Source organism: Amblyomma mixtum, chromosome 8 (genome assembly GCF_055824585.1).
Source record: "Amblyomma mixtum isolate Tamu chromosome 8, ASM5582458v1, whole genome shotgun sequence".
NCBI classification, from domain to species: Eukaryota; Metazoa; Arthropoda; class Arachnida; order Ixodida; family Ixodidae; genus Amblyomma; species Amblyomma mixtum.
Window position 1 is genome coordinate 98,473,485 of NC_143019.1, and position 19,620 is coordinate 98,493,104.

The window sequence follows — 19,620 nt, forward strand, 5'->3', positions numbered from 1 at the left end:
CGTATAGTGGGCTGATGAGATTAAGAACTTTGCGGGGATAAGGTGGCCGCAACTGGAAAAGGACAGGGTTAATTAGAGAGACATGGGGGAGGCCTTTGTCCTGTAGTGGGCGTAGTGAGGCTGATGATGATGGTCTCGCGAAGATCGGATATCTCTATTTTCCGTTTTTGTCATCTACAGTACACCTTCTGCCTTTTACACTGCTAACATTCCTTCGGGCACCTCCCCTCCGTTTCTTTGTGTATAGCTACCTCTCATGGTTCAGGCTCAGCGGCTACACCAGCGCGAGTGCACTATTGCCGAATACAGCGAAAAAAAACAGTAGTTTTGGTTTTTTTTTCTTCTTTTTCTCCTGCTCTCTCAGTTGTGGGGCGAATATCTTTTCCCCCTGCCCTCGCGGCCAGGACGAGCGACAATTTCCAGCTGTCTTCCACGAAGGTGCCTGCACAGCCACACACCCTGTCGACACTCACCTTCCGCCCTACCGCCTCGTTCAAGCGAGGATAGTCTTCGTTCGGTATAAAAAATGATACACACGTGAAGAACTTTGCAGCGATCAAAACAGCCCACTACCTTGTACTTTCAAGTCTTTGCGAAGATGTTCTGCCGGCTTCAGACAACGAGCCATCAGCTGGACATCTCAGGTTTTCTCGCACCCTCAGCCGCATTCAAGAGGAATATTTGTGGCCCCGACAGTCTGCCGAAGTCGCGCATAGTGTGAAAACCTGTCGAAGTTTCTGCTCCCTATTCATACCCCCTCAAATCCCATCCCGCATTTCGGCAATGACTTGCTTCGCCTTTTACAACACCTGGAAGCCAACGCCTGTAAATAAGTGGGTCACAATAGCGAGCCGACTACCTGCACCGCAGCGCCGAGGCAGAAGACTTAACGTAAGCAGCAGCCGCAGAAGTCGCGAAATTTTTCTCGGAATGTATTCTTCTGCGACACGGTGCCCAGGATGTGCTCATCACGTTCATACAAAAACGCACTGACGAAGGAACTGCCGCAAGGCATCCTGCGCTACGGCAAAAGAAGGTACCAGAGTACAACTGCAGACCAACGCACTGACGGATCGCCTTCACAAAACCCCTGCTGGCATAGTCGCCACACAAGACCTGGGACCTCATCGAGCCTTACATCGTCATTTCCTACATACCGCAGTGCAGGAGAACGCCACGATCACGCCTTTTATGCACGTCCTTGTAACGAAGGCCACGACCTCCCTCCATTGCATACCATTGCGTGACATCAAGGAACATATTCTGGACAACTTTAAGCAGTAGCTGTGGGAAGTAGTTATTTATTTCCTCGCGTGAGCAATGCTTTTAATTGCATTAAAAATAAAATTTCGAGGACAAATTAAAGGGATATGGCTTTAGGGGTTTTAACATTTGGGCTGGAACCGACGAACAGGAAACAATGTCTACAACTGAATCGCCTTATATCAGATATAGGAGTTCAAAAAGAATATATCCCTGGTTATTTTTGTTTATTTGTGCACGATTATTGATGTTAAGATCAGCTTGAAATGTGCAATACATTGGTGATGGAGATTGTGTAAAGGTTTTGTTTCATGCTGCTGACTTCGCATCACTTGAGCAACACATCACTGCGTGGCTCTTTGCTTTACAGATTCAACGAAATCAGTTTAATTTTTAAGAAAAGATGTTCAAAGATAATCCACTAATTCATTATAGAAAGATTAACATTTACAGTGCAATTCCATTCCCAACAAATTCTTACCACTTCATTGTCGACTGCTGTCAACCTTGGTCTACAAGCTTACTATACTGGTTCAAATCTTCTTTAACGCTGGGCCTGAGAATGTATCCTCATTTTGCTGGAACTGATTATTATTTGTTTATATCTCCTTAATTTTGGGCACTTCTAACAAAATAGATTTAGTCCATCCCTCTTTGCGTCACATTGGGTCGTTGAAGCCGTTATTCAATTCTATAAGTAATTCGAAAAAAATCTGGCCAAGACGCATATGATTTACTAACTTTCTATTAGGTTTACAGTTTATTTTTCATTGCCTTAAAGACATGAAATCCTTCTCTTGGTAATATTTATATTAGATCCTTACATACACACAACTTCCGCCGTGAAAGGGGAGCATTAGTCTCCTTTTGTAAGGCATCGTGAACCTACTTTGTTACATTTCTGCCCAAATAAATGAATGTACGAAACAGTGCTGTACTTCAGGTTTGTAATACTACACTGGGGCGCCCTGCTTAATGCCTACGGGACCGAAAGAATATACAGACACTTGGAATTACTCTATCGTGAAAAATTAGCACGACGCTTATCTTAAGAATTACCAAGACACCATGCAATGTTTAGCAGGGGCCTCCTTACAAGTGTAGCTGGTGAACCTAATCAAGTGCAGTCTAACTTTGTGATGGATCCCTTCGGTCCTTAATGTGGAGTCTGGTCCACCATCTCGCATTTGTCTGTTTGACCACCGTAAGGGAGGCGACATGACGCTTGTATAAGAGTATATATTGCCATTGGGCCAGTGGAAGGTTAGAACGTGGGTTGCATAATAGAGGCCTAGGAGTGGTCACTAGGAGCTTTTTCAGAGTTCTTCCTAACTGCGATCTGTAGGCACTACAAAGAGAGGTCATGGCTCTCGTGTCAGGGGTTAATATATTTTTTTCAGTAAAGGATAGCAGTGGAATAACTGTTTTTGTTCTTGTGAAAACCCTTAGGACGCCTGGATGGGAAGGAATGGAGGAAGGAGGGAAAAAAGGCCGATATAAAATGACGTGGTATTGATAATCTCCGGATTTATTTAAGTGATGTGGGAACCTTCAACAGGCACTGGAATAGCACTGTATTCGGGCGCCTGTTAGGTTCTGGGCTCAATCTAAACTCGGCACAGCGACCACGAGAGAGAAAGCCGCTTAGCGGGCTTGTCTGTAATGAGCATTTTCAGTCTTTAACTCGAGTGCGAAGTTTACGAAAATGCATTGATGTGAAGGTGGGGTTGGGGGGCTGGACACCTTTTTTCTCCAAAAGGTACCGCTCACACATAGGGCACTGAAACAAACGAATAGAATAGAACCGTTTATTTCGCAAACATTCTCAGCTGTCTTTCACAAGCATCATAGGGAAACTGCGGGCGCACGGTTTGTAATCAGGAAGCTGAGGAGCCGGCCTGAGAAAGCGGAATCGGCAAAATGTTCCTTTTTGAATACAGCGTAAGCATCCTCAAACAAAATTACAGATCTCGTGCAAGTCCTGTCAGGAAAGCGCTCACATCAGACCTGCCATAAGCTTTGAAGCATCAATGGTGATATGTCAGTCATATGCATTGGCATCACTGAAGGCGCAACTAGTAGGAAGGTGGGAAAGTGGCCTCGGGGCCGGCGCCACATAAGCGAGCGATACCGTTGAATTCCTTGTGGGGAAACTTACGAATCTAAAGCAAAGACAATAGATTTGCTAAAGAAAAACTAAGAAGAAAAAATAGGAAAGGCAAAGTAAATACAGTTAAAAGGATACGCAGTCCTCGACTTTCGTCATAGATGAAAAAAAAAAGACCCCACAGATATAAAGGTTCGATTATATCGAAGATCGCCCAGAGGAAAGAGAAAACGCAAGTACGAGTGCTCAAAATGCTGCCGGGCTCAACGCACTGATTGTGAATAATTCTTCTCTATGACAATACGTATTATTATCTCCCGACTTTGAAACTCAAGATTTTCTCATATGGTTCTTCAGAGGCATTGTTATTTTTTGTTGTGAAGCAACGAAAGTGTACCCTTCTTATACTTGGTGATTCGTTGGTTTGGTTTGGTTTATGGGGTTTAACGTCCCAAAGCGACTAAGGCTATGAGAGACGCCGTAGTGGAGGGCTCCGGAAATTTCGACCACCTGGGGTTCTTTAACGTGCACTGACATTGCACAGCACACGGGCCTCGAATTTCTCCTCCAAAGAAATTCAGCCGCCGCGGCCGGGATCGAACCCACGTCTTTCGGGCCAGCAACCGAGCACCATAGCCACTGAGCCACCGCGGCGGCCCTTGGTGATTCGTCTCATTGAAATGTCAAACAAGCAATGAAACTTCTGCCGTAAAGAAACTTGTCTCTAAAGAGCACGAAAGTTATTTATCTAAAGCATGGATTTTAAACTTCTTATGCAGCAGCTCTTTGTACAATTTCTTATGCTGTAGCATTATGTGCCATGTTTTAAGAAACTCGTACTTTCTACCCATTTTTTAGACCTGATATGCGGTGCCTGTGCTAGCAGGTACCATATGGTAAAGTTAATTAATTAGTTTTACTTTGTGGTAACGCATCACAGGAGTAGTGGCTCTATTAGTGCACTATAATTCTTCTTTTTGGGATTTTCATTTCTGATTAGATCTCCCCAACGCACAAACATAATTCACCACGGAAATAGGGTAACTAGATAGCAGTGTTTACAAGTGCTTTAGGAAGAGCAGAGATTCGAGTAATCGTCCAGAGTTTTGGCGATAAAAACAGAGCGCACCAGTTCTAATATAAAATGGTATGAGATAATGAAGAGAGCCAAATAACATTCAATAATTGTGAAAGAAGCCAACAGCCACAGAAACCAAGGAGCACAGGGGATTTTTTTAATTTATTTGTTCATTTTGTGGTGTTGATCAATTTAGGATATTACTGAATATGTTATCGCTAGAAGCTACTTGATTATAACAGCAGAAGAAAAAACAACCACATGCCGCCGGTGGGATTCGAACCCACGACCTCCGAATTAGGCGTCCGGTGCTCTACCTCTGAGCTACGGCGACGGCTGTCAAATCTTCTGCTTTCGGGGGTATTTACGTTTACAAGTAACCTAACCTTGAGAGTGTTCATCAGCGCCACCCACGTTCATAAGCGGCGGACGCAGAACGTCCTGAGTTACCGCAGGTGTGACGTAGAACGTCATCGAACGGAGAGGGTGGAAGCTGCGTGAGAACCCTCTGATGCTTCCTATGGCGTCAAGGCTGCCAGAACCAAGGCCCTCGCTAAGCAATTAAGCAAAGAAGCGAAGGGGATGAGGGGCTCGTTATAAATATGAAAGAAGCCAACAGCCACAGAAACCAAGGAGCACAGGGGATTTTTTTAAATTTCGTTGTTTATTTTGTGGTGTTGATCAATTTAGGATATTACTGAATATGTTATCGCTTAAAGCTAATTGATTAGAACAGCAGAAGAAAAAACAACCACATGCCGCCGGTGGGATCCGAACCCACGACCTCCGAAGCTTGTTTGCTTAATTGCTTAGCGAGGGCCTCGGTCCTGGCAGCCTTGACGCTAGGAAGCATAAGAGGGTTCTCACGCAGCCTCCTCCCTCTCCGTTCGATGACGTTCTACGTCACACCTGCGGTAACTCAGGACGTTCTACGTCCACCGTTTATGAACGTGGGTGGCGCTGATGAACACTCTCAAGGTCAGGTTACTTGTAAACATTAATACCCCCGAAAGCAGAAGATTTGACAGCCGTCGCCGTAGCTCAGAGATGGAGCACCGGACGCGTAATTCGGAGGTCGTGGGTTCGAATCCCACCGAAGACATGTGGTTGTTTTTTTCTTCTGCTGTTAAAATCAATTAGCTTTAAGCAATAACATATTCAGTAATAACCTTGATTGATGAACACCACAAAATAAATAAATAAATTTGAAAAAGAATCCCCTGTGCTCCTTGGTTTCTGTGGCTGTTGGCTTCTTTCATATTTATAACGAGCTCCTCATCCCCTTCGCTTGTTTGCTTAATTTAATAATTGTGGCCAGGTTGAGTGTAAATTACCACAATGTGTTAACGCATACACCAAATTGCTTACGGCACGGTGCCCCAGTCGTACGTAAGCACCAATCGAGGCATGGCTTTTACAGTGCAGCACAATCACGAGGGGATACAGCTCAGTAGCAAAAACTGCTGCAAGACTACTGCCAACCACTCACTGTGAAATGTGCTCGCCTAGCAACTGAAAAAAAACCATAGCCTACATGCTCACCACGCCCCTATACTTACAGCATAAGACTTTGTACGTGATCCACACACTCGTGATTTTCACAAACAGCTTTTTTTCGACAGTGCTAGACACCAAGACATGGAAGAAGAAACAAATACGGCGCTAACTTACGTCTCCTCTTGATCTGCGTTCTTCTGTCCACGGGTGTTGAACAAAAAAATGCTCAATGTCCTTTCGTTTCGCTTATGGGAGTAATGAGAAAACAAATTTGGCTGCTATGTTTCCGTGTATAACCGACGACAGGGTGCTCGTGTCACACGGCGGGGAATTTATCCAGCACGTCGAGGAAGCCCACCAACTCGTCCCTGTGCAGATCTAGCGGCAACATGAGACAGGTGGACGCCACTACAACCAATGACACCGAAACGTCGACCGCGCACCCAACAACCAAGTGCGGATCTGGACTCCTGCCCGCGCCCAGGCTTGCCGCAGAAACTCCTGTGCCGCTGCTTTGGACAACACAGAGTGTTGCAGCACATCGTGGAGACACGTGACTAGTGGCCATCTGCCCGACGATACTGTGCAGAGTGCACTCCGTCGACCCCAGCCTGAATTTGTGTGTGTGATCCGTTTGAAGTCGTATTTCCCGCGGTAACGGACAACCCTACGTCAGTGTCCTTTTTTGGCTAAGAGCCCTTTCGCCTCGTGCCATATTACCCATTTTGTTTAACTGTTCTTTTACTCTCTACAATTAGCTCCTAGCGCCCTGATTGTTTTCAGCTCTTTTTTTTTCGGGAAAGCGGAGTAATGGCACCTGATGTCCCCAGTTTGCACCAAAATGCAAACATTTGCATTTCGATGCAAAAGGCATCGAAATGGTTTGGATATTGCTTCGGTTTAACAATTTGAGCATTTTTATTGGTTCTGTGTATAGACCCCCGGATGCAGACGTCTCGGTTCTAGAACGACTGCACGAATTTTTGTTAGAACATGGTAACAAATATGCTTATGTAATGATGTGTGGTGACTTTATTTTCCAATAATCAACTGGGAACTTCTGCGTACTGTAGCTTCATGTCAACATTCTGATCTTTTGCTTGATATCGCCTTTGCATTTAATGTAAAGCAGGTCGTGCAGGGGCCGACACGTACTGTATCAGGTTCAAGCTCCCTTCTAGACCTTGTGTTTATTACCGATACTATTGAAAAACTTGGCTTCTCCGTTGAAATCATACCAGGCATTTCTGATCACAAAGCTGTACTCTTCAAAAGTAACATGATGCGACCGCCTGTCCGTGAGTTAAGAAAACCATTTCTTGACTTCAACAATGCCCTAGACGAAAGTATCTTAGATTTATTGGAAGAAGACTACGATGAATTCGTTGAGAAACACGCGGCTGGTCTCATCAAAGTTAATGACCTATGGGTGCACTTCAAGTCTATTGTACACAAATGTATCACAAGATACGTGCCGACTAAACTTAGAAAAGTGAATCGCAGTAGTCCCTGGATTACTTGCGAACTGCTCCAGCTCAAGCGTCGTATCAAGCGTCTACGATCCAAGCGATTTAAAACAGGGCACATTTCCCCACAGTCACTTCGCACAGAGTTGCGCATGAAAATTAAACAGTCTAAGTACACTTTTTTTAACGTTAAAAGGCTTAAATTTCTCACCGCACACCCACACAGATTTTGGATACACTTAACAAAGAAGAAGGATACAGTTAGTAAAATTCGATTGAATTACAGAGAAAGTAAGGATCCTTACGACATTGCATCAGCTTTCAATGATTACTTTTCTTCAGTGTTTTCTACTGACAGTAGGCAGGAGCCTGAATTTCGATCCACGTGCCTTATCTTACCAGACTTACAAATGGCTGTCGAAGGAGTTTTTGCAGCTCTACTCAGTTTAGACAAAAAGAAGTCTCCTGGGCCACATGGCATTCCAAATGCGTTTCTCTCCCGCTACGCAGAAAGGTGCGCGAAATATCCTGTCATCATTTACAATGAAAGTCTTTTAAATTCAGAAGTTCCGGCTGACTGGAAGACTGAAAAGGTCATCCCTATCCACAAATCGGGTCACAAACTTTGTGTAAACAACTACAGGCCAGTTTCACTCCTGTGTACCTCGGGTAAGGTTATGGAGCATTTAATTTTCAAGCACTTGATTTCTTTTCTAGAAAGCAGTAACTTCTTTTCTAGTAACCAGCATGGGTTTCGGCGTGGCCTCTCCACCGTAACATAACTAATTCACACAAGCAATGAACTTTTGGCATGCATTGATCAGGGTGGGCAAGTAGATGCAATATTTCTCGACTTTGCGAAGGCCTTTGATCGCGTTTCGCACCGTAATCTAATAATAAAACTCAAACACCTATTACAAACTCAGCGTCTTGTCCAATGGCTCGATTCCTACCTCTCTGAACGGCACCAGTACGTCCAGATCTCAGGTTACAATTCTATGCCAGCTCCAGTTCTCTCAGGGGTACCCCAGGGCTCTGTACTCGGTCCACTATTGTTCCTTATTTACTTGAACGACTTAAACTTTGACTCCTCTGTACGGTGCCGTTTTTTCGCTGACGACTGCGTTGTATATCTGCCTATTCAAAATGCGGAGGATGACCATGTGCTGAAAGACTACCTTTCAGAGGTCTCAAGGTGGTGCCTAGTCTGGCAAATGTCACTAAACACGTCTAAGTGCTCAAAAATGATATTTACGCGTAAAAAGTGCGCTCTTAATTACACATACACAATTAACAATGCAGCTGTCTCCCCCGTAAACGAATACAAATACTTGGGGGTTGTATTCAATAGTAACTTGAGTTCGAGTTCGCGCATCGGGCATGTAGTCTCAAAGGCGTCCAACAGGCTTTGGCTGTTAAGAAATCGTCTAAGGCACTGCACATCTAAAACTAAATTAGCAGCTTACACTGCACTCGTACGGCCATTACTGGAATACGCAGATGCGGTTTGGGATCCGCACACACAAGGAGATGTACAGCGCATTGAAGGCGTTCAACGGAAAGGGCTTAGATTTATCTGCAACGCATATGGAAGGCACGTTTCGGTTACTAATCTATTGAGGCAATCTGAACTGCAGACACTTCAGTCTCGTCGCAAGTTGCACCGTCTAAAAATGTTGCATGGGATTGTTAATACCTTAACAAACATTCATTTTGAGACCTACATGGCATACAACACTTCACGACCAACGCGCAATAAACACAATTTGACAATCATGGTGCGACGGTGCCGAACGAAAGCGTATCAGTTTTCGTTTTTTCCAACAACGATATTGTGTGACGTGGTCCGTTTGACAGATCAGAAGTGTTTTTTATCTGCTGTCATATCGTCATTTTAAGCGCAGTGTATTCATTCATGCTCTTTTGTTTGCTTTCTTTTGTATTTTTAGGTAACCGAGTGAATTTAACCTTGCTCTTTGTCTTTCTATAAAACCCTGTGTGTTAGCTTTTGCTTCTTTATTGGCATTTTTACTTGCTTTGTTTTGTCGCGATGTACGATGTATCCTTGTACCGCTCCTGCCTTAACCACCAAATGGAGGCTGGCAGTATTGAATAAATAAAAAAGAAGGAGGTCGAAGATTAACTCGCCCTGTCTGCTAAACGCTTCTGATGAATGGCCGTTCGACATTTTTTTCCGTGACAGTATTTTTTATTTATCTGGAGTATCGCTTATGAGGCGTTTTCAAACGCACTGCGTTAATTTACACGTAGTCTGGACAACATGAGTAAAGCTTATTAGGCTCGCTTCACCACCTCACACCATTTTGTTTAGAAAAGAGGTGCGTGTATCATTTTATCGCCAATCCTCTGGACGATTACCTGAAATCTCTACTATTCGCCAATCACTGCTAAAAACTGTTATTTAGTTGCTCACTTGCGTAGCGAATTATGTTTCCGCATTGCGGCGAAGAATGTAAAAACGCGCATGGAAAAGAATAATTCAATCGAACACTCAAGGCACTGCTCCTGACAGCTGATGCAAAAAAGTAAAACTGCTATATTATCCTTACGGCCCGGTACCTAATACAGGCGCTTACAGATCTGCCCTGAACAATATGTAGAAAATGCGCGTTTGTTGAAACGTGCCACATGAACTACACTATAAGAAACTGTACAAAGCGCTGCTGCCTAGGAAATTTACAGCTCTACCCTAATATTTCATGCCTTCGATAAATAACCTTCTTGCTTTTTAGAAAGACGTTTCTTTACTGAGACATTTCATTATTTGTATGATGGAAACTGTGATAAGAAGAAGCATAAATTCCAGGAAGCGCGAACTTTCGTTACTTGATACCAAGCAATAACGTTGCCTCTGAAGAATAATATGAGAAAATCTTGAGGTTGGATGTCAAGAGATAATGATGCGTATTGACGTCAACAAGAAGTGTTATTTGCACTTAGTGCTGTTGAACACTCCAGCATTTTGAACAATGCTATTTATACTCGTCTTCTGTCACTCCTTAGGGCAATTTTCGACCAAAGCGATCCTTTATTTCAATGATTCCATTTTTTTGTTCCAGATGACAGTCGGGGACTGCTCAATTTTGGAACTGCCATATGCTATTTCTTTCCGTTTATTTCAGTTTTCCCGCCTTCAGCTATTTTCGTTCTTTTGTTTTCTTTAGCCAACAAAGGCCTTTTGTTGGCTGCGTATGTTTCCTCGCACGGAATTCAGCGGCATCAGGCGCTTTGGTCGTTCCGGCCTAGGCGAGGCCCGGGTTTCTTCAGTTTGGGCCTCTAGTGGTGCAGGCGCATATGGCTGACAACCACCGATTCACACGTTGTGCCAGGACTTTTTTGGGCACCTGCTTCACAGTTTCTATACCAGCTCTTGACTTTTGTTTTAGGATGCTTACGCTGTATCCGAAAAGGAAGTTTTGGACGATACCGCCGTCTTTAGGAACTCCTCAGCTTCCTGACTACGATCAGTGCCCCGCAATCACCATATGATGCTTGTTAGACGCGGCGCTGAAAGTTCGCGAAAAGAACTGTTCTGCTCTTTTCGTTCCTTTTACTGCCTTACACGGGAGGGCTACCTTTTGTAGAAAAAAAGTGTCCAGCCTCATATCTTCATATCTACACATTCCTATAAATTTCACATCCATGTTAAGCCGTGTACTGTGCGATGTCAGTGTACGTAAAAGAACCCCAGGTGGTCGAAATTTCCGGAGCCCTCCACTACGGCGTCTCTCATAGCCTTAGTCGCTTTGGGACGTTAAACCCCATAAACCAAACCAAACACCCATGTTAAGGGCTAAAAAGGCTAATTACACATGAATCCACTTAGCGGTTCTCGCTGTCGTGGGTGCTGTGCCGCGTTTCGATCGATGCTAAAGGTAAGAGGCGTCCGACTACAGTGCAATGAAAATGCGAGTTCAAATTACGCACATCATTGAAATAAATCTTGAGCTTTTTACTTCTACGACTTTTCCGCTCGACCTTCCTTCATTCACACTTTCATTCATATTCCCTCATGCCAGCTATGGCCTCTGCCTGCATTTAGGGACGAGAGAGAGCTCTATCAAAAATGCTACTGTCACCACTATTCAATCCTCAGAACTTGCACATATATTGTAACGAAGAGTTGTCACAGTCACCCTGCCATAGCAAAGACAGCACAAGATGGCTGACTCGCCCCACACGCTCACTTTGTTCTCGCCGCCTGCTCTGCCATTATACCACGGCATTACGTAATCCTTCAAAGCAGCGGCCCGACGCCGGCAACGGACAAAAGGCCAAGGTGGTAAAGTACTGTGCACCGTGGGCAGCCGAGAGCATAGACTACAGTCAAGCTCGCAAGACAAGAGGTTGTAGCCTGTTGTGATAAGGTTTCATGTGCACCACGTGTGTATCCTGAGTCGGATGGTGCCGCCGTAGCAAGGATCTCGGGTTCTGCGGTACAGTCGCGTAGGTGACGTCACTAAGACCCCGAACTACATCGTATGAACTGAAGTAGCGGCGGAGTAGCTTCTCGGAGAGCCCACGACAGCGCACAGCTTTGCATACCCACTCAGAAATGCCGGGTTCATGGCGAACGTCTCGGCGTCAGCGGTTGTAGCGACCAGCGCCGAAGTGTTCCTGGTGTTGAGTTGGGCATCTTGCATGCTGGCGGGCTTCTTCAGCTCGCTGGACGAATGTGTCGACAAAACCATTGTCGCCGTTGTCAACTTCGCCGTGACCAATAGGCAGCATGAAGTCCAATTTAGTTGTGACATGACGTCCGTAAACCAGCTGCAAATGGGTAAGACGGTTCGTCCCCTGGTGTGCTGTTCTGTAAAGAAAGGTTGCACATGGGAGAAAATCATCCAATATGCGATGGCAAACTGCCATTCATGATCTTAGACAGCACACCATATGCGCCCCAGCCCATTCTTTTTCTCCTAGTTATTGCCCTGTCATGATACGGATCAGCGGCCACTACCTGCCCTGGCATAGCCTGGCATATCCTGGCATAGCCCAGCTAAGCCCCTGCAAACGTTTTCTTGCGAGATTCACCGAACCGAAATGCGCAGATAAGTACTAACCCGCTTCGTGTCCGTCCGCTAAGCACTCTTTCCGCACAGGAGGACGCAACAAGCACGTCGGCCAGCGCTGCATGGCTTGCCAATCTAGAATGAAAGGCTTCGATCTTGGAGAGTCTGCGAGGGTAAGTGCACAACATAGTCGCATGAACAAACTGTTCCGCCGCCGAAACCATGACTGCGTTTTGCTTTGCTGTCAGTTGCGCGTGCGTGCGTAGCGACAACCCATTGTTCACAAGTTAAGTTGTGCTGCCATTAGTAACCGCAGCACCCGCGGCCGAATTAGAAATGGAAAAGAAGGACGACTTGCGCTCCTAGACTCATACATCTACACACCACTCCTGCAGGTTATGCAGTGAACAACTGCGGTCCCAGAAGCGCGGTTTCCGTGAGCCATTATCGGCTGTTACGGCTGCTGTAATCGGCTGTAGTCCCTTCCTCGCGATCCATGAGAGGCATTCATTAAAATGTCCTCTGAGTCGAGCGCTCACAGTGAAGCTGATTACTTACCACCAACGACTGCTTCAGTACTTCCATGTCCACATATCGAGCGTTGAGCGTGCTACAGTTTTGGTGTGAGGCTGACATAATTGTGAACTTCGTGCGGCATGGACACGTTGCTTTGCGCGCATTATAAGGATTATACCCCACAAGAACGCACGCCAGCTCGTGAAGGCTGCTTGTTGCATGGTCCTGCTACAGTAATAGCATTTATGTATATATTTATTTTTGTCGCCTTTCTGTGTTTAAAAAAACTGGTGGAAAATAATTTAGACTTCCTAAGCACAATTAACAGGTTGCAAACAAATGCTTACGATGTGCATGTGAAAGTTTTCGAGCAGTGTGTGCATGTATGTAGACAATACAACAACGACCTGCCCTGCCGCAGGAGCATTAAACCTTGCCGTTTTGGATAATAACAATAAAAGGCATTCAACAAAGCCTTCAGTGAAAGCAAACGTAAGAATTCAGGCGATCCATTCGTTCATTCCAAAAGGCCGAGAGCTGAGCGGCTCTCCGTATCATGAAGCCCGATAAAGTTTTCACCCATAAAGTGATAAAATAAGGTTCTGATATGAATTTTGAACATTTGGTGGAGCCCCAGTGTCTTCTTCCCACTCCTTTCTAATCGCACTGGCTGTCACACTGGCTATCAGAACCGAACCACCAGACGCAGAAGCCGTTGCGACGAGGCACGCGCGCAGCAGTAAAGAGGCGTGTACTTTTCCGGCATGATCACGTGATCCCACCTTTGATCACGTGATCAAAGGTGGCAGACCCACTGATCTCCACTAGGGGAGCTGGATGCCGCATCGGGCGCTTGAAAGTGAAGCCACCGGAAATAAGAGGCCTTGTCCCGGAAGTCAGCCTTTGGCAGTGCATGAAATCGGACATCAGCACGGTTTTTCAGTTCCAGTTTTGTTTTCCCACTTAGCATTTCGTCTTTTCGTCGTTCACGTCTTTTTACATGACAATGCCTGCCTGTTGCGCCGTCAACTGAGCGAGGAGACCAGTGAAGTCTTCGGGAAATACGTTTCAAAAATGAGGGTCCACTGCATCGCGATGGGACGACACTAGCAGACGACAGGACGTCGCTACACGCAGCTAGTATGGAGCCTCGTCTACTCGGCTCGGTGTCGTCTCGTTTGCCTAGCTTCGCCAACTCTGCTCTTTACTGTGATGCTTGTTCCCACGCTCAAACCCAAGTTATGCTATCAATGTGGGATAAATATAAGAAAGAATAGGTTGAAACATTCACCAGGCAGCTTTCTTTGCAGCGACCATTTTACCGAATGATGTTTAGACCGAACCGGAGCGAGGGCTAGGTTACTATATTGTGAGGTGTCGAAAGTGTTCGGTGTTTCACATTATCGCCTCCAAAAAGTATGGTACTGCATTTTCGACGAAGTGTGTCATGTACTGTTTCGTATTGGAGCAAGTTAAGCCTAAATGGGCTTTAATTCGTGGCGCTTGGTGCAGTTGATTTATAACAGCGCTTCTCACGCGCACTGCAGCATTTGTCTTTCTTGTCAGTCATTCCTCTCGCGCTGTGCCTTTTCTTTGCTGCACGAAAACTCGGTTTTAAGATGACCTAGCCTCATCGTCATTCCACTACTTCTCCTTTACGCTCGGAAGACAAGAACCAGGCAAGAACATGGTGTTTTATGCACGTACCCCTTTGCCGAGGCAGGGTGAGACCTGCATGCCTGTTTTCTTCGCTTTCGCAGAAATTAAAGGGTTCTGCACACAATGCTCACATTTCTCGCATTCAGCTTGCTTGTTCCTTTCATATAACTGGAGACATTACACGAGAACAACGCAAAAAACTGAGAACGAAAGGGCGGAAGACCCGACTTTTTGCATTGAAATACACAGCAGACACCCGACTTCCGGGACAAGCAGTCCAACTTCCGGTGGTTTCACTCGCGCTCGTCTCTGAAAGCGGGAATTCGGCATCCAGCCACCTAGTGGAGATCAGTGGGCAGACCCCATGAGATGGCGCTGTAAAGCGTCTATAGAACCAGAATTTCGAATTCCAGGCTGGACAATAGTATCTACTATAGACATTGCGATATGAAATTCACTAGCGGATATTTTCTTCAGATATAAATTGATGGACGAAATTTTTGAACGCACTGCTGTGTGCATGCAGGGTGAAGTTTTTACTATTTACATTTATTTCAACCCCGTTAACATATATGTTAGTGCAATCCGTGCAGGCGGATTGTACGTCGAGGCAGACATTATTCACTTGACTCAGCTCGACTAAAAGGCAATATATCCAGTAAAATTAAATAATAACTTTTTTTAATTTCTAGTAACAGGGCACTACATATACAGGGTGTTTCATCTAAAATATTACACAATTTTTAAAGGTAGTAAAATGCACTTTTATGAACGCTTTTTTTTCGGAATAGCATTGCCAGCGTTCTAGCACTTGAGAACACAGATAAGATATGCTAACAAGCAGGATGGTTAACTGATACTGAATAGCTAACTTTTCACTATTCTCGTTAGGCTCCTGAAATATTAAGACGCATGTATCCCACCGTAATTCAGATCAATACGTTTTAAGGACTTCGAAAAAGCGGTTACCTTAGGCGGTGCAGCAGAGGGCAGCAGCGAAAATTTGTTGGCCACAGCGCTGAGGGTAACCGTGTTGGCCAGACTCTAAAAACTGATATGGATATTAATTACTGTAGGCTACACGTCTCTTGATAATTAAAGAGCCTAAATATAATAGTTAAAAAAATAACTATTCAATATAAATTAACCGCCCTGCCAATTAGCACTTCTCAGCTGTATTGTGATATGTTACATCACCGACAATGCTATGCCGCAGATAGAGTTTTTGAAAATTAAAAAGCCTATTTTTAAACAATGTGCAAATTCAGTGGTGAAACACCTTCTGTAGTGCAACAGGAGGTCGTCAATACTAAAGGGGAACCCAGTTCTGAAATTTTCTGAATCGACATACTGATTACAAGTATCCGAGGTGCAAAATGCGCCTTTAAAAGCTCATTAACTTGGCGTTTGTGTGGTGTCGGCTGAGAAATTGGCGTTACTCGCATTTTTATCACAGCAAATACATTCGGTGTTTGGCAATATACAGGGTGTATTACGTGACTTGAACAAAAGATTTAAAAAGGTTGCGAATGAGAGCTGGTTGAAACCAACTGCATTATGTTTCCCGTCACGTGGCGCTCCTCGGTGTTTTTTTAAATTCCGCTTAGTTACTTAGCTAAGTTACGCAAAATTTTTATATTCGCTTCTGGGCCAGGTTCATTTCATTACACTCTAGATGGAGTTACGAAACAAGTTATCCAATTTTTTGTAGCAACATATCTACTACGAGGTCATTTTTTCAGACAAATATTGAAATCCCGCAAAACATGAAAAAAAAAAAAACACATGATTGCACTCTTGCGTTACCGTAATGTAGCGCTGCCAACCGTGTCCTGAGTGAACGAAGCGTGCGTGCTCACCGTCTCGAAGCGAGCGGCCGACGCCGCTCTCAGCGTTGTCTTGAATGTGCGTCAGCACATTCCTCCTGAACATGGAAAGCGCGCGCCGTGATCTGGATAAGCGGTAAGCAGGCCATCGACGGCTAACTCAGACGGAGCTTCTATTGAACCATCGCATAGGCAAAACAAAAAGTAAGCCAAAGCAGTTGGAGTCGCATATTTCAATGTAGCCTCCGTTTTTTTTTATTTTATAATTTTTCAGCACGTTGAACTGCATGGTGGCCGCTCACTTAGGCACAGTCAGCGCGCACGTTTGATTCGCTCAAAACACGGTTGGGAGCGCTACAATATGGTAGCGCATGAGCGCAGTCACGTTTTTTTTTTCATATTTCGGTGCGCTTTCTTTAAACGCCGAGAAAAAGGAACAATTAGGAGATACGTTGTTAAAAAAAATGGATCGGTTTTTCCTTAACCTCTTCTACAACTTAAGGGAACGCACGTTACCTTTAAGTGAATGATAACAAATTTACCTAATTATGCTTAGCTAATTAAATAATTAAGAGAAATGTAAAAATAATCGGAGGAGCGCCACACGACGCGAAACAATATGTCGTTGGTTTCGCCGAGCTTCGGTGAGCAACTTTTTTTTAATCCTTGGTTGGTGTTACGTGAAACGGCCTGTTTGTTGTGGCAGTAGTTCCCGTTGATTTCGGCGATAACAAGCGCAGTGACGCCATTGCATAAATGCGACATACGACAAAGCTCCGTAACGAAAGTTGGAAAGCGGGTTCTTCACTCGATATTTCTAGCCACATTGATGGTTTAAAAGTTCAAGATTTGATTCGCCTTTTACATACTAACAGAATTCCGATTCCAGATGTATTCTTGCACCCCAGAATCGAGGATTTCAAAATTGATTAGTCAATTTCGAATATGGAGTTGGATTTTTACGGAGCTCTGTGCGGTTTATTTTGTAGAACTTGAGCAAGACACCATGTCTCATAAACTAGACTCAGAGAAATGTTAATGCCCACATCTGGAGCATATTACATCGAACAGTCTATTTGGTTTAGTGGCCTGTTTTACTAAATTAGCTAAATGACGAAATATTTCACCCTTTTCAGCACTGATATCTTGCTGTTGAATAATTTATTCTGATGAAGTTTGCATGATACTGCACTCACCGTTACATAGTGTCCACTTTTTTTTCGTTGTTCCCCCTCTAGCGTGTGGCATTTTTGAATAGCGCTGCTGTTTCCATGATGGTTATTATTTTCTTGTTTCTGCACTTTCGGCTTATGTGAAGATATCATATTTTCTTTCCCGTTTCTCTGCTGAACTCCCAAGCTTTAAACGCTAACAGGACCTCTAAAAACTTTTAAACTTGAAGTCGTGCCTCCTTCTCTATCGTAGAGAATATAAAATTGATTGATTGATTGATTGATTGATTGATTGATTGATTGATTGATTGATTGAATGAATGAATGAATGAATGAATGAATGAATGAATGAATGAATGAATGAATGAATGAATGAATGAATGAACGAACGAACGTCGTCGTCAATGACTTACTGACCGCCAGAAGAGTTTGCGCCGACGCATGTCATTGCTTTTGAAACAAAATCAGGAAAGGTTAAAAAGAGGGCACACTTAAGCTCCTACTTAAGGGTATGACTCGATAGCGTTCTGGGTTAGCTCCCATATCTGCAGAAGGTCATTACCTACTTTACGTTCATATAGACCCTGGGCAGTCGTCATACCGCTCCAGGCGCTGTGGTGCCGGGGTTAAGCGATGCGCGACTGCTCTGCGATTGCAGGTGCTCCCAGCGGTGGGCCATGTGCGGCCCAGGTCGCTGTTTCCGAGCGACCAGTCATTAATTTAGCTACCACTTGCCACGGAGCGCAGTTTCCTCTTTATCTGGTTGGCACGCTGGAAAGTTGCACACACGGCGATACCCGGCGTTGCCTAGCAGATTAAAACTATCGCTTAAAAACACCAGCCCCTTTACCACCGCATATAACACATTACAGCACTCCAATAAACGGAATCACTGAGGACAATCTGTTTCCAAAAGAAACCGTTTATCTTCCTATATAGAACTAAAACATACTTATGAACAATATTTTGAAATCCTCTTAAGGGCAAAGTTACACAAATGAGTCTGTTGCTGGCTTTTGGAGGAAATGGCTATTCTGGAGGGTTGTCCGAAAACCAAATCTTTTTGCAGCCGCTGTCAAGAGAATGAGGTTCTCTTCACCTCTCTCTGTTGTACATTTAATAAAAAAAATCGCGAGAAAAGATGTTCAACCTATTCGGCAGCCACCTTCCCATAAATGGGTCAAACTATTATATAGTAATTATTGCACGTTGGCCCTAATGGTTCTACCCAAGTTTCTTAGCCTTCCAATCAGTGGTAGCAGAATATAATCGAAGAACGACTTTTTCCTCGCAGCTTGCATAAGTTTATTCTTTTCGCCCAAACATCTCTGCACATTTACATTTGCGATGTCTTTTTTGTGGCATTCCTGCGCTGGGACGGCTGTAATACTTTCTAGCCTTTTCGCCTTTGCCGCATTCACTTTAAGCTGGCCGCCGTGGTGGCTCAGTGGTTATGGTGCTCGGCTGCTGACCCGAAAGACGCGGGTTCGATCCCGGCCGCGGCGGTGGAATTTCTTTGGGGGAGAAATTCTAGAGGCCCGTGTACTGTGCGATGTCAGTGCACGTTAAAGAACCCCAGGTGGTCGAAATTTCTGGAGCCCTCCACTACGGCGTCTCTCATAGTCTTAGTCGCTTTGGGACATTAAACCCCACAAACTAAACTAAACTAAACTTTTAAGCTGTTACAGATGCGCAGTCTTCACCCTGGCTTAGCCCATGAATTTTGATCATTCAGGCTGCGCACATTATCTTGAAGTTTTCCAGTGGTGCGCATACTCCACGCTACCAAATAACCGTCAGTAATTTTTCTCGAAGCAAGCAGAGATAAAAGTGCCAATCCATGCTCTCGGGCCTAAATTCAAATATATTGTCAGTGGCGCCATCTCGGGTAAGTGCAGAGATGTCCTACAACAAAGTAAAAGCACTGCTGGGAGGATGGGGCGGTGGCGTCCTTGGAGCTCGACACAGCTTAAGTGCGAGGAGTGCAAATGAAAGCTTACGGG

The 19,620-nt window shown here is 44.6% G+C and overlaps 1 non-coding gene across 1 annotated transcript; it reads right to left on the reverse strand.

The window, feature by feature from the left end:
* Window positions 1-4,710: 4,710 nt before the first annotated feature.
* Window positions 4,711-4,782, reverse strand: TRNAR-CCU (transfer RNA arginine (anticodon CCU)). Its single transcript has one exon. It is a non-coding gene; the product is annotated as a tRNA-Arg (tRNA).
* Between the last annotated feature and the right edge of the window lie 14,838 nt (window positions 4,783-19,620).